At 39.8% G+C, this 14,244-nt stretch overlaps 1 protein-coding gene across 2 annotated transcripts in view; it reads right to left on the reverse strand.

Moving 5' to 3' along the window:
* Positions 1-14,244, reverse strand: part of LOC147708712 (uncharacterized) — a 260,521-nt gene that overhangs the window by 19,526 nt on the left and 226,751 nt on the right. The window lies entirely within an intron of this gene.

Below are 14,244 nucleotides of genomic sequence, written 5' to 3' on the forward strand. Positions count from 1 at the left end.
AAGTGTTTTATGCACCAAATATCAACCTCCAAGAAACGAAATACTAGTTCAGTAGACACACAGTGCTCACCAGATGCAATGGACATCAAATGCATGGTTTGCATGTGGCCATCAAAGCTGTGCCATTAATGAACGAGGTCAATTAAAGGTTAACTCCTTTGTAATCTTCTACTTGACCAAAAGATGGAATTTAAACACTCAAACCCTGATTTTTTAGGAAGTCATACCAACATCTTAATGTTCCACAATGTGTCCTACTAGCAATGGAGCTTCTATCAGCTGCTAGCAGGCCAAGAAGACTTTGAGTGTTTGAAAAGAAAGTGGCGGTGTATAAGATTGGGAGAGTTGGCTCAAATAACAGCACCATCTGCTGTTCTTTAACTGGGGGGGGGGGGGGGGGAGTGTTCCTGGTCACATCCTTTGTGCTGCATTCAAATTCAACTTAAAACTGCTCTGATTCACAAAGTGAGCAGTCCAGTTGAAAAGTTGTTTTCTTTCCAGGCCTATGATCCAAGAAGATTGCTTTCAATTTTAACACAACCATTTATTTAATCTGTCTTATACCGTACACCAGGATGTTTTACTTATCTAGATCTTGTTTTCTGGCATTAGCTGATGGCTTGGTCCAGGGTACATTTCTTGGTGTGGAGCCTGCATTCCCAGTGATGGACCATAGGTAACAAGGTGCAGGGGATTGCTCCTTCTCACCATCTGGAGTGTTAGAAGTCATTCGTCGGGCGCCATCGGTAGAACAGGGAAGGGGCAGGGATGGCCACAGTGATCAAAGTGCCTTGCACCTAATACGTTTAGCATATAGTTTACACGAAAGCTTGAGTGGGAGGTGGTCTATAGCAAGGAGGGCATCTGCGCATCAGAACAACCTGCAATGAGCACGTAGAGGACACTCATATTCAAAGCGGGTCACAATTTAGATACTGAGCCTTTAATAGAAGCAAAGTGTTCCAAATGTACATGCCAGCAGAAAATCAATGAGAGGTGCAGTAGGAAGGGAGAGGATACCGTTGGAACAAATATGGGTCATTAGTTTTCTGTGCACCAACATGGACTTGCAAAATTCGACATCTTCCATAGACTTGCGTATTTCCTCAAATTCATCAGATGTGTTCCAACAGACTTTAAAGAGCTTCATAAAATAAACATGCATTAAAAGAGCTCACGCCTAGACTGAATAAAATGGTTACGTCCGTTGTTTCCCAAAAGCTCCCTTTTTTAGCACTTGACTGTTTTGAGGATTGTAGTTGAAATGTTACTATCATTATTTCCAACAGTGATAAGATTTTATGACTATATTGTTCCTATTACTGGTATTTATGTAGGGTAAAGCTTCTGACCCATGTCACTAGGAAAGGGAATTCCAGATGATAAAATAAAAGGCCATTCACTCATTGCTGTCTGCAAATAGGTGCAATAAGAATCTTCTGAAAGCTCAACTTAAATGCAAAAAACCTCAAGCTTCTCTTGCACCTTTATCCAGCCAAAGGCTCTCTCAGGTGCGGTTAGTGCAAGTGCACACTCTAAGTATGTACTAATCAGTGTTATGCCTTGTGCTCTGCCCATAAGTAAATTAGAAATATACAAAGGAAGGATCCACTCAAACATAGATATTATAGGCAAACACTGTGATCAGAACTTGGGTGGGAAACTGCCAAGAATAGACAAAGGAACTGACCAACACTGAGGAAGGTGGCTTGGTGACGTTCTTAAAACCATAGTTATAGATCCAAATATTTTAATCTGCTATAAAAGTATAGGTTTCAGTGTTTATATTTAAAGAAATTATAAAAAATGGATCACTTCGTAATTAGCTCCACATGTTGCAGCCAAGCCTTTGAAGCCAATGGCTGCTTCTACTGAATAGCTAGAATGTGTTTAGAGAATGGGTCTGCCCCCTGCTTGTAACTAGTTGTGCATCAGTTTTAACCCATCGGAAGAGCTGGTCTACTGAACTATTTGTAAATAAAGGTGTCTTTAGAGCCCCCCTGTACCATTAACTCCTTTAACGTAAAGGCAAGATGACGTAATAATGGGGTGAGGATATGGTGTAATGACCCACGCTGATGACTTGGAGCTGGGGAACTCAACATAAAAACAAGAGGAGAAAAGCAACGCAAACCCCCAGCACTGTACGCTTTTCCTGATTTTTAAATTTTTTCTCAAATTAAACCAGAAAGCCCATGTTCTGTCAACAAGTTCACATATAAATACACGTTTCTCACTGCTGATGGTTTGCAATACCGTTTTCAAAAGTTGTTTTATATTTGCCAAGTGTGAAAACGTAGTACTTTTTGCAAACGTACAAATAATGTCCACTTTGCATCCTGATGTTTTCTGAAACTATCCAAAATGTCTACCTTGTTTTAAAGGGCTTACTAATTACAGTCGCCACAGCTTAACGTAAACACTACCTTTCCAAGATGTCCATCACACACGAAAGTAGCTAAATAAAGGTGTGGCATGCTCCCCTACGCTTGTTGTTCAGAACTGCCCCGTACTAGGGTGTTGTCTAATTACGTTAGAAAGCACAGAATTCTCTAGAATCCATAAATACTCCCCATAAGTTGACTTTATTGGGAGGGCGAGGGTCCATTCTAGAACTGCCGACTTTGGAAGTGGGGAACCTGGTTCGAGTCTCTGCATCAGTTCAACATTACGTGATTGAGATGAATAACTTAACATTCTTGGGCCTAACAAAAGTAGTTTGCTTTCCAAATTAGCGATGTGGCGTAACAAACAAAGCTGCCGAATTTGGGCCTGGGGACCAGGTTCAAGTCTCGGCGTTGGCTATACAAAAAACATGTTGATGGTAACAAATACATTAAAACGAATAACAAATATAATTAAACAATGATTGAACATGTACAGTTACAGGATTGGGTGAACAAACGGTGCAGGAACAAGAGAAAACAAGCGGGAGGGGGAGGTACATGGTACAGGTACCCGAGGAACGTGTCTGATGAGCAGGAAACAAAGAAATGCGAATGCAGGGTGTGCTTGTAACCCAAAGCGGGAGGGGGGAAGTGTACAGAACAGGTGCCCTCGGAAGGTGACTTATTAGTAGGAAATGCAAATGCCATGTGTGGGTTAGCTCAAAAGCGAAATGTCAACCAAAAAAAAAAAAAAAAAAAAGAATACTCACAAGGCAGTGTAAAAGAAATAAAGAGTAAGAGCACGAGTAAACGGGGCAGTCCTCGTGGGAGGTCACAAGAGGAGGTACTGCTAAGAGTATTGACCAATCCAATCAAAAGCCGGTATTTACAAAGGTCAGTAAGAGGAACCAATGGAAAAGAGGGCAGTTCTTGAAGCCTATATTCTAGATACATGTCTCAAAGAGACAGCACATGTGCTGCCTAGGTGAGACCTAAAAACTATGGCTAGCAGTCAAAGGTGATCCTAATATTAGTGGCGTATCGCAAAATGATAGGGCCCCTATGCAGAATGTGATAAAGGACTCCTGAAACTCCCATATTATTGCACAGATCTTAATTGGCTCTGGGTTTAAAAGCCCCCCAATAAAGTTTGGTGACCCTCTGCACTGCAGGAACCTACATTACGCCCCTGCCATTGTTGTTGCATGATTGATACATTCAGACTACACACCGTCCTGTACTAACAGATTCCAGGCTGGACTTGAAAGGTGCACATATTACTGGCCTCAGCCTAATGCTGCACGTGCATGCCAGTGTACACTTTAACAGAGTTCTGACAATGTGGACATAAGCCAGAACCATGACGATCTGCACATGCGTGTGATATTCTTGCAGGCCATTAAGATTTCAGGTACTGTGCATCTCCACTTATCCCTTCAAAAATGTATATATGTCTGATGTCCCAGTCTTTAGGTTGTGTGAAAACACTTCAGTATTCCCCGACATCATATGAACCTTGTGTGGCTTGCCTTTTCCACCAAGCATTGCTGCGAATATGTGCCCCACACATGATGATTGTCTCTACTGATCTCTTGAGCATAAATACTTGGCGTGGTTAACTCACCATCTCCTCCTCGGTGCCGGCAAAGTCAACTGCATGGATCTGTTCACATGTTAGATCTGTTGTCATAACACTCTTTCATCAGGTCCAACGAGGGCTCGCTCTGTTGCAGCGCCATCAATTTTAAAGGAATCAGATTTTTTTCCAACTGGTATAATATCTGGAATAATGCCACTGTTCTGTAGTTGGGTAGCTGGGTTCCAATTCTCATGTTGTATGGACCTCTGAAGATGGTTTGTTCCTGTCTGTTAAATCAGTTTCACACTTGGTGGTATTTCACCACCTCAACTTTGCTACCTCATGCAATTTTCTTTCTCCACAACTGCTTTGACACGCTTTGTAACGCGTAGGTTCATGAAATGGTTCACCCAGGGGTTTTTACAACTGGTGCCCCCACTAATCCAAGAGTCTGCGGTGGTCGCAGCTATTGGATTAACTTTTACCAGCACAGTTTATGCCAACTGCATGTGTCTCGCTTGCATGGCTTGTTGGTTTCCTGCGTACTGGCTGATTCGGATGTACTGATTGTTGATGTAGTGCCTAGGTTCATGGTATATGATAGTTTCACAGTAGCTACTGCCACAATGGGGGAGGGCGGGGTGGGGGTTTACCGCCTGATATGCAGTATTTGAGTTTACATTTGTTTTACTTATACATAGGTGGGTGTGTGGTGCGGCTACCAGTCAGAAAATGTGCATGATCCCTCGTGGTTAATCCATCCAGGGCACTGCAAGTATGAATCATCCTTTTTTAGAGAATTGATCACTCAGACTGCAAATAAGCTTTCAAGACGTTAATGGATTTTACACGGACCATGTGTGACCATCCAGCTGTTGTAGAATTGCTCAGTAATTCATTTATGATAGGTTTTCATTTTCTAGCCTCCAGACTGACACTCTGCCTCACTACTTAGAATCACGTTGATGTTTTTCTCCGTTTCTTTTCCCCAAACATGCTGACTAAACTCAAGCCATGGAAAAGCTGCTCAAAAGCTCCAAAGCGAAAGTCATCATGAAGGCAGACATGACAACTGTGGTATCAGAGAGGACCATTTTCAGTAGAAGAGCCAAGGCCCCAACTCAGGTTAAAACCACAAATAAGTGGGGCCCAAAGACTCTGCATTGTGTCCTCATCATTTGAAAATGAAAAAAGCGAGTTACTCCAAAAAGTCTTGTCTTCTGTAAGTTTAACAACACAACGTGGTGCTTGGAGAATTTAGACTTTTGTGTTTGATAAGTATTACAACGTGTGTTGGAGAGGAGCAAAAACGCACTTAAACTGCAGTATGTCTCAACTACCCACGCTACTGGAAACAATGGAACTCTCACAAAAATATGAGCGAAAACAAAAAAGTATGTTTATAGAATAAAAAGTAGTAACAAGGGCACACGATAAATAGAATACGGAACTCCACCTTTGATTCTTCTCAACGGAATGGCTTTGGGCCACCAGCCCAGAAAGAGGAGCCTTACGGATGCAATACTATAAACACATCAGTTCAGTATATCTACCCTTTGTCTACATTTTATACATTTAAATCAGACAAGGAGTGGCCTTAACCCACAGATGTCATCAATTGTTTCCAGTAAGAGATAATCAGTTTTATAGCAACCTTTAAAAATTCCAGGAAAAATATGTTTATTGAACCAAAATCCAGTTTCTGAACTTCTTCCTGAACCATTCCTCAAGGCATGACAAAAACATGGTAGGGGCAACCCTCAAGCTGTCAAATACATTTTTTAACCATGTGAAACTTATTGTCTACTTTATAGAAGAATTAAAATTAACAGATTACATTCAAGTTATACTTGGGTACTGTTGAATAGCAAATAATTCTATGGTGATATGATTAACAGGTAAACAATGAGGTAAACTCCCAATAACACTACTGCAATCTTTTATTTTTGTAAATATTTTTTTCACTGTTTTGGTGCAATGGAATGCACACACAAGGTATCAAGTAATGGAGAATGGATATATACAGGAATATTGTTTTGTCCGAGTTTCATCCATAACTTTTAAAGGACCAATGATTTCCATACTTATACGTTAATGGAATGATTTGGTGGGCGCCCTGTGAAAATCAGAGCGGTTTGAACTTCATAGGATCAAGATTCAGTGATTATAAGCCAGTAAGAAAGACAGTCCAAAGAATGAAAATACAATAGAACTTCAAGACTTGATACAATCCTTAGAGACAAAAACCCACAGTGAAAATTAATCATTTAGTAATGTATTCAATATTTAAATGTGATGCAGAAATAATAGGTTATGTAGAAAACGTGTGCGTTATTACTGTGGTCTTTAAAATATCCATAATGTTGGCTTACAGTTGGCCACAATATGAAACATATGACTGTTAAAGTGCACACCACATGTTGAGATGATTTAAAAAACCTTTTTACAAAACCCTTTGGTTTTAAAATATAGAAGAGAAATATCGAGCTAGCGCAAGACATCCTATAGACAATAAAGATACGGAAAGGACATTCTAACAGTCCTCTTTTGTATTTTAAAATCTCCACAAAGAAAGCAATATCTCAGTAGTCCAGTGCCAAGAAATCAAATTGGTGCGGGAGGAGAAATGAGACAAGAAGACTTTAGGCTGCGATTACAAAATCACCTGGAGAAATCTGTATAGATTGTAAGCTCCTCCAATTTACATAAGTATTTAAAAGTAGAGAAATCATTGGATATTTCTTTACCCTAGACTCACGTATGCCTAATGATGCTAGAGTAACTTCACAAGTCTATATGATAGTAATGACTTTTCAAAATGTGCATTGTTGCTTACAAAGTTGGATGTTCCTGGCATTGTGCATGATCACACTCACAACCATCCTTTTAAATATTTGTTCCGTCATCACTGCTAAGAACACTACAAAGGAATATTTACCAATCCAGACAGGTCTTCCTCGGTCATTCAGAGAATAAGGATTTGCAATTTCAACACGGAAAGTTAGGTTTTTGCACCCATGAACAATTAAAAAAGAACACTTAAAAAATAATGCAACTGACTCAAAAAATACTAACAAATGAGAATTTTGTAAAACTATTTTAATAGATTTTTTTAAATAACAAGCATTAAAATATCAATAGTAAGCATTGTATTTGTTTGGTTTCTAAAATGCTTTTATTACAAAAAAGACACAGATGTTTTGCACACTAACTTGCATTGGGCTGAAGCTTTGCCTCGAGACTGATAGGATTTTATGAACCTTCGCTGGAAGCTGGTCGAAATATGCTGTAATTAATTTACAATACTCAACGGTTCTTCCTCTCTTTCCTGGACTTTTGTTGTATTGTGTTTCTCAAATAATTAGCCTTAAGGTACAGGCCAGCTCAAGGCTGAAAATTTATGTAACGTGCATGTCTTTTTGCAATAACAACTTTATTGATTTTTATAGCATGGTCCATAGTACACATTTTTTATCCTTAATAGAAGGTGCACATTTCACTATGTAATCCTGTCATCGGATTATCTACTACCAAGGTGGCCTCTTCCGCGGTTGTATAATTGCAACAAAAAAACAAACAAAACACAACACTATAACTTAACAGAAAAATACAAATCTAAATACCCCAAACCCTTCCCTCCCCCTCTGTGGCCTGAGTATCAGGTCAAGCCAGATTGCAGCAAAGTGTGAATTGACTTTGGCGTTTGTATGCTTCCATCCATTACCTCCATTTATTCCCAGACTTGCTCTGTACGTACCATTTAGTCACGCACTCTTAGGCCTCCCAATGTGGGTGGGAAGATTGCCTCAGTTTTCTCTTTCCATATATTGCATGACTTGTTGCCATACTGCCAGGAAGTTATCCCTTCTTTTGTGATATGTGCATATAATACATCCACTGCCACTGTTTCACAAATTCTCAGCAACAATTGTGCCATGTTGGGCTAATTTGTTGCCTCCACTGCCTCACTATGTTCATCTTGGCTTTTAGTATTATTTGGAAAAATCATTTTCATAATGTAGATCTGTTCTCTTTCCAACCTATCCAGTATTACCAAAGGATGGGCAGGCAGGATCTGTTGGCGTTTCGAACCAAGTTAATGAATGTAATGGAGGGCAGCACCTCTTTGCAGTAGGTGGTTATGAATGGATTAGGCTACCATATATGAAGGATGATCCCTCTCCCAAAGTCCCTCCAACATCAATCAGACAACTCCAAGAAAATCGTATGCAGTTGATTTGCCGTTAAGTACAATCCCATCATCAATTTTAAGGACGATTCTCTGTGTTGGACTGAGAGGCTCTGCTTATCTTTGCCAATGTCTGTTCCCTTTTTCATACTTCTACTTGTCCCTTCTCCAAGTCACCATCAACATTTGACATAGGCCCTAAATCTACCCCTCTGTTCCTCAGTATGACACAAATAGTTTTTTCCTGTGATTGACCCTGTATCCACCTCCTCAATTGTTGGCTGCATTAACCACTGCCTAATTTATTGGTATGTAAACGGATTGCCCTAATCCAGATTAGTTGAGACTTTGCAGTCCAGGAATTATATAATCAATCAGTTAATGAACATGTGTGCAGCAATTTAAGAGTCAGCCTCTCACCATCTCTGAAAGGCTGAACTAGTATTTGTGGAGCTATTCTTCGAGTTGTCATGGATGGGTGTCAGTTGGCATAGGAATGTTGTGATCTTGAGTTTCCCTACTACCTTGTCCCAACTGTTTAACCCCTTGCCTGCTGATGACGGAACCGCTCCGTCATCAGCTGCGGTGGCGCTGTGCTGATGACGGAGCGGTTCCGTCATGGCCCGCTCGGCGCTCCTGCGCGGCGCGAATTCTGCGCCTGCGCTGAGCGTTCCATTGAGCGGGGCGGGCCATGACGGAACCGCTCCGTCATAAGCACAGCGCCACCGACGCTGGTGACGGAGCGGTTCCGTCACCAGCATGCGGCCGCCGCAGTGATGGGGTTAATAAAGAGCTTATGATATGGCTACAATATGAGTTTTAGAGGCCATAGTTTCCTAGGTACGCAGATCAAGTAACCGTAGGGGGATTCCCAACATCGTTGTGTCAATGTGGACCCAGGGCTTGTCTTACTTTCTTCTGGACCATTTCACAATGATCATCAGTCTGCTTTACTGCCTAGCATCTGAGCGAACATTTCATTGCATGCACACGTTTATCCCCCTTACAACCAATGAACAAGATATACAACACATCTAGCATATCACTAGTTAAATTCAAAATATTAATACAAATATTTGAGAGTGTAAGACAAACCCATATTAACCAGACTTCCATTAGGCTCATCTTCCACAGGTCTCCGTTATGGAGTATTCCAGTTTCCCTCCTTGACTCCAACCCCAATGGTGTGCGCCACTGCAGCTATAATAATGATACATTTTCATAGTACAGGGAATCGGATGATCCCAGTGGCCACCAGGTACCAGCTATCTTGAGTTGACTTGCACTAGGCTGGTGGATAATCCTTGCTTCGTTTCTCTGGCACCTTTGGCCACCACTCATTTCTTGCATTTTGATCTCTTTTGTCCAATTGAAAGGCTTTATGTTCCTTCACATTCACCCACCTATTTATATTTTGATACTGCCAGACAGTAATGGAAAGGTCTGTCTGGAATGTTATAGTATTTCTTCTTTCCGAGTGTAGAACTACACTTTCACCAGCATGTCCCTTGGTTGAACAGAGCCACTCCTTCCTGTGTACATCCTGTGAGCTCTTTCCACACCAACTTTGTCTACCTAGTGTTGTAGAACATGACCAAACAGTGTCGGTATATATTGGCTGAAATCTGATTCTTCTGCATCTTTGGTTGAGTATGTGATCCTAATTTTTAACTCCTAAAATGTCAGATGGGAGAACTTGACTTGGGCATCAAGAGTCTTAAATTTACTTCTTAAGACCACTCATTTGGTTTAGAGTTTTGCTGTGTTTCCATCAATCTCAATACGCCTTTTGCCTTTTTGGTCCGCTTTTCTACTGAACAACTGTATCATTGAAATCATATTCCTTTCAATGTTTTCCAATTATTGGTGCAGGTCTGCCTTCCATTCTCCGTGACAGTTTGGCAGGCAGGCTTTAAGTAAATTTGTGTCCTCTTTCTAGTTGTGTTGGTAGTATACCACCACCTACTGTGACATTTCTGAGGTTGTAAGAATTCCAATAGTAGTCTATCCTTTTGGACTCCTTGGCAATACTTCCCTTACTTAATGCCAAACCTTCTGCTGAAAGCCAGAGTAGATAGTGTGAGGGAGCCCCCCATTCCTTGACTCTTACTGAACCATGTGAGCATATGTGGTGTTCACCTGCACTGGACCCTCTTCCCAAAAGCTGCTCTGTGACTCTCCTATATCTAGTGCCTGATTAACATCAGATTGTTTGTTTTAAAAGTAATTTATTCATCCTTATCTTGCTAACATGTTATATTTTGCCTCAATCCGGCGTGTTGCTCCTCATTTCTCCTCTTTGGTGCTTTTCCGCCAGGTGCTTCCACCAAAGCAATGAAGTTCTTCTCCTGTACAGAAGTGGGTTTCCAGCTTCGCCAGTTCTCAATGCATGTGAGGTCTGCCCTGCTCCTGATGAAACACTAGTCACCTGTGGAAGAGCCCAAATATAGGAGGCCCTATCGCAGCACTGTGGTGAGAGCTCCTCCACATCTAGGACCTCCTATCAAGTTGACTCTGCATCAACCTGGAGTCCTCCACCTCTCCTGCTATTACTTGCCTGTGATGGGCACCATTCCCAATGCCCTCATTCACGTACAATAACAGGGTGGACTTTCAATATTCTCTCCTTCTTCATTGTCAGTTTCCAGGAATCTCTTTCATGTGGAAGTCAGGGGAAATCGTTCCCCCTATGGTGTTGAGCATGCATGTATGGACTGCACCATCTTCTCAGCTTTTTGGCTTTACTCTGCTGAAGTACTCTGTGATGATTCTCTTACAGTATGGAAGGTTTCATCTCAAAACCCTAGGTTGCTTAACCCTGGGTTTCTCTGTACTTGCACATCTTACTTTGTAGCAGATGAGGGCCTTTGTTGCCATTTCACTGAAAGATTGGGCTGGGAAGAGAGAGCCTCAGGGCATTGCAGTCGCCATCTTTGCAGTATAGCAATGCCCCCGATTTCCCCTTTTAAAAAATGTTGCATAATTTATTTTGTTAGTCTTCATTTTTTTAAGAATTCATTCACTTTTTCTAATTTTTAACTTTTAACACCGGCTAGTTTTTGATTGTGCATGTATTCCGTTTTTTGTTTCACAAACTGATGTCTGTGCAGAAGATCTAGCATCCACATGATTTTTAAATCACTTTGAAATTACTGTTGTTGTAGAATATTTTGCTTTGGTGTGTTGTATATCTCTTGTCTTAGTTATTTGCTCTGAGACATTAGTTATTCTGTAGTGTTAAACCTGGCATTCAATCCACATTTTAGGATGTTACTTCAGATGTACTGAAAAAAAAATACACGCAATTCAGTTGGGAAAAATATTTTCCAATATTTTAGCTGAATTCTCTTAGAAGTCCATAATAATTATTTTGGGTTCATTCATGCTTAATAGCACTTTTCTCCTTTTACATTTCGGTGGGTGGTGTATAATTGTTTCAACCTGACTTAAGTGTCCTATCTTTCAGGTTTCTGAATAGTGTAAAAATGTTATCTTCTGTGTTGTCATTCAAAATGAACTCCTTTCTTTTTTCTTGTCTTGGGCAAAACTTATGTACTTTTATTTCAGTCATTAACTTAGGTACTTTTGGAAGTAAGACTTCAGAGAAATATTTTTGGGAAAATAGTTCACTTTCATTTTTTCTGATCAGATAAAGGTCCTACCAAGTAAAAGGGTACGTCTGTTGTTGTATCCTTCAAAATATCACTGGTACTTGCAGATTTTTCTTTTGCCCTTGCCTTCAATTCTCTCATTCGTTTTCTAATTGATGTTTTAGCTTTACTAGGAACATGGTTGTGTTCTGTGTGGTGTATCACCTTCTCGTTTTTTGTAATTGCTCTACCACGGCACTTCTGTTTGTAGTATTTCGGGCACTTCCACATTGTTCTTTCTCCAATGTCTTTTTCCCTATTGAAAATATATCCGTCCACTATTAACTGTCTTTTGCCTTTTTGGGACGTTGTGTATGTTGCTTCTATGTTTTCTTCTTTTTCTTGGCTGAACATTGTGTAGTCTGTTTAAAGTAAGAAATATTAATTTTATTAATGAAATGTGTTTCCATTTTGTATATTTTCTTCATCTTTAACTGTTTTCTGGTAATGATTGTTTTATGTAAACATGTGCAGTCATTGTTTCACGTTCTTCCTTACAGATGTGGTTGTTTTATATAAATATATATATTTGTTTAGTTGTTCACTCTTTTTATGTTTGGCTTGACAGTGCAGCTTTCTCAAAATCACTATATAGAGAGTGGGCTTTGGGTTAGCCCCCTACTGCCATTGGCTTATTTGTGTCATCCCCCTTCATGCACAGTCTTGAGACTTTGCCAATCACATCTTAGCTCAGCTCAGATGAACATTGCTCTCTCCTAATGTAACTGGCTGTGTGGGATATCATTCCACTTACAAGGAAGCATTCCCATTACAATGCCGTTCATACATGAACAACAGGTAATAGCAGGGACTATTGTTGAGAACAATAGCCATTTTGGAAAGAGTAGTTAACTTCCATATCTAATGTGGAGTCCACAGATAATCAATCCTTTGACCTAAAATATTACCTGAAATTATCTTCCTGACTATAACAAAGTGTTGGAGTGACAGTCTAAAACAGATTAAACATGCAAAGTGACAGATGGCAGACATGTAGTAAATATAAAATGTAAACACTTATTTTCCTTTTACTAGTTACTTTCCAACCGGGCTCAGTCTTGGCAGCTGCTGAAATATTCCCTATGAAAGAGCAGTTGATCAATACCAGCTCTCTTCACTTGATTTAACATATTTCGCCTACACAGATTCCCAGGTAGCAAAGCTGGTCAACCATTTCCTCTCTCTATTTTAAGATTCCAGGGACATACACAAACTTGATTGGTAATGTGGTGTGTGTGCAAAGCTGACGAAATTAGTGAGCTTCTTACAAAGCAATATTTCTTGGAATTTAGAACAAATTACTGACATCAATCCAGTTCCAGAATGCATGGGTTACTGTTTTAAATAACTCATACATATTATATATAATGTCAGTAAATGTGTTACCATACTCTAGGATAATCATTAGTAATGAAGTTTTAGTGATGCACATGGACGTGACTGATGGTTCTGCGGACATACACAAATGATGAACAGCTTGTTGAGGGTTGATCTGCGATATTGGAAAATTAATTTAAATTTGTGCACATCTACTCTACATTTTTTGTTAGTGTGAGGGGAATTCATAGAGGCTTTGACAAAGACGAAACGTACACCTTAAATGTGTGCATTGTTCAACGTCCTGCCCGATAAAAAGTTAATCAAAGCATGAATGAGCTCCTCACGCTACTAAGCTTTAAACACCAAAATGAGGAGAAACTAGTTCACCTTCATCGTAGTGGGAGCTCTGCTTAAAACTGGTAAATAAAACATGCACAATGTTGATAAAAGTTGTGTTAATGATCTAATCTCAAGGAAAGCTGTCAGTGGGAAGGTCAATATATTTAGTATGCAAATGGCAAAAGGTCAGATGTACGCGAATGATGTGTGGTAAGGCAACAATGTTCTCACTTAGGGTACAATAAAAAACATTCATTAGACATATACATAAATATTGCAACAGTAAAACTGCAGACTCAAACGCTTGCAGACATTAGACATCTTCAGTATGCAGAAATGTGCAGTTTTCAGTCCTAAACACTATGTGGAAAAATTATTCTAAACTTTTTCAAGAATTTGTAGAATTATTCTCCTACATTTTCGTACATAAATCCTAAAGTAAATGCACAGAGTCCCTTTAAATGTTGGCAAAGATTGAGTTAAAAAGTGAACAAAATATTTACAAACTGCATAAAGGTCTTACACAAGACAAAATCCTTTTGACAAAATCCTTAGAAAAAAAATATAGAGCATTCACTACAGTTTCATGCGCCTCCGTCAGTTTTAAACTTTGTTATCTACATTAAAGAGATGGTCCCAGAAAATTAATATATCTTAAGTGAGAAGCACACCTGGTTTAGGGACACACATCTCATGCATATTATTTACATTGACACACTAGGGCTGTGCTCCCTGACTATCGCATAGGACACACACAACAGATATTGGTGAAAAACTTTT

This window comes from Lissotriton vulgaris, chromosome 6 (genome assembly GCF_964263255.1).
Source record: "Lissotriton vulgaris chromosome 6, aLisVul1.2, whole genome shotgun sequence".
NCBI lineage: Eukaryota > Metazoa > Chordata > Amphibia > Caudata > Salamandridae > Lissotriton > Lissotriton vulgaris.